This window comes from Adiantum capillus-veneris, chromosome 1, assembly GCF_014529385.1.
Source record: "Adiantum capillus-veneris isolate H3 chromosome 1, ASM1452938v2, whole genome shotgun sequence".
NCBI classification, from domain to species: Eukaryota; Viridiplantae; Streptophyta; class Polypodiopsida; order Polypodiales; family Pteridaceae; genus Adiantum; species Adiantum capillus-veneris.
This window is the reverse complement of record NC_140931.1, coordinates 64,427,516-64,429,395: the sequence shown is the minus strand read 5'-3', so window position 1 is coordinate 64,429,395 and position 1,880 is coordinate 64,427,516. Positions and strand designations below refer to the sequence as shown.

Genomic DNA, 1,880 nt, shown 5'->3' with positions numbered 1-1,880 from the left:
ATATGATACAAAATTCACTATTGTAGTAAATGTGCTGAAAATTTGAAAGCATTATCTAATCAGTGCTAACTTGATTTTGAGGGCGAGGCACAAGGCTCTAAAATCTAGAGGAGCACCACTTCTCTAATGTGACTCTAGTGTCGTCGTGCTCCAAAAATATAGGAAGATTACAAACTCAAACTTTTGAAACGAATAATGACAAAATTAAAGGTGAAGGTTGATCGAGATGCACTTTAATTTGAACCTTCCAGCTAGACTTTAATTTGAATTTTCACTTTAACTTGAATTTTGAGCCAGGGTTGACGCTTCAGGTTGACGACTGTCAGGAGCACTGGCAAACATATGACAAGCTCAGCTCCTTTGAGTCATGAAGCTTTGTGGGACGATTGCATCAACCACATTGCGAAGGCTTTTTGTGTAGAAGAGCAAGGGTTGATTCGGTGTGAGACAAGCCGCGACTCTCAATACGATGAAGAAAGGGTTTATATATGTGGTGTGGTGCATGAGTTGTGTCGGTGGAGAGGAGAGGAACAAGGTGGAGCTAGTAGTAGTAATAGTAGCAGTTCAAGCACCACAATATTGCAGGGGGATGATCTTGCGATGTCTATGGTGGACTTTTAGTGATCTTCCCTACATAGTGTCTTATCATGCAGTGGGCATGCCGATGAAATTTTGTGAAATGAGAAAAGGCGAGGCCGATAAAGTGGTTTGCACAAATTTGATGAGCATTGGGTTGTCCAACCCAAGGAAGAGGATGAGTGCCATGACATCGTTTTGGCACATGGCTCAACTGATGTCTGTGCTGGCGGACACATGTGCCGGGATGCGCAATGTGTATAGTGACTACACAGGTGCCAGGGTGCAAAGCAGCAGCTGCAAGGCAATGAAGGTGATGATGTCACATGTGTGCAAGTTTATTAGAGTAGGAGGCGATGGGTAGTAGTGAATAGTATGTACGAGGTGTTGGTAGAGCAGCACATTCCCTTTGCGGAATGGCTCTTGAGATGGGATGAGATGAGGTTGTCATTGGACTTCAAAGCCAAGAGGGGATCCCATCAAGCCTACCTCCGTGGAGCGGCTTTTGAGGCGCTCAAATGGGTTTGCATGGCACTGGTGTCACTGCACAATATCTCCCTCATGCACTGCGACACAGTCTTTCAATAGTGACAATAAAACCTTAGTGGCACCGAAAATAGGTATTGGGTCTCTTACACACATGCGAATGGTGATGGCAATGGTGGAGCTGCAAGTGCAGGTACGATGAGTGCACCATTGAAAGCAAGGTCCCTTCTCTACCAAACTTTGCTCTCGTATCCTACTTAGATTATGGTTTGAAAGAGGTGTTAGCGTGAGTCACGATGCACACCATCTCACCAGTGGGTTGTGCTAAGAGGCGCTAAATGTGACTCATGATGTACACCATCATTAGGAGAACATTCTTTCTATAACTATAAGGTGACTTCCCCTACCAACACAATGCCCTTTTGATGTGTCAGCTACTAAGGGTTGGGAAGGAAGCTTATAGAGAAGAGCACCTCCACATAGAAAAATTGAGAAGATCTCTACCATTTTCTAAGATGTTTTGAGCTAGCACTAACCCATGAGGGTGGTTGCCAAGCTTATAATACCTTAACTCAAACCAAGCAAGCGTAGGATTGGTACCTATTAGCAAGCATGGAGGCTCGAACTTAAGTTCGAGCCTCCATGCTTGTTCATGCTCATTATGTGCGTAAATGAGGGGGAAGCATGGAGGCTTGTGGGATTTGTACCTATAAGCAAGCATGGACGCTCGAACTTAAGTTCGAATCTCCATGCTTGTTCATGGTCATTATGTATGTAAATGAGGGGGAGGCATGGAGCCTCCATGCTTGAGGGAAAAG

General features: G+C 44.7%; 1 pseudogene; it reads left to right on the top strand.

Moving 5' to 3' along the window:
• The first annotated feature begins 469 nt into the window (after positions 1–469).
• LOC147464911 (crinkler effector protein 8-like) lies at positions 470–1,164 on the top strand (annotated as a pseudogene).
• The last annotated feature ends 716 nt before the right edge of the window (positions 1,165–1,880 follow it).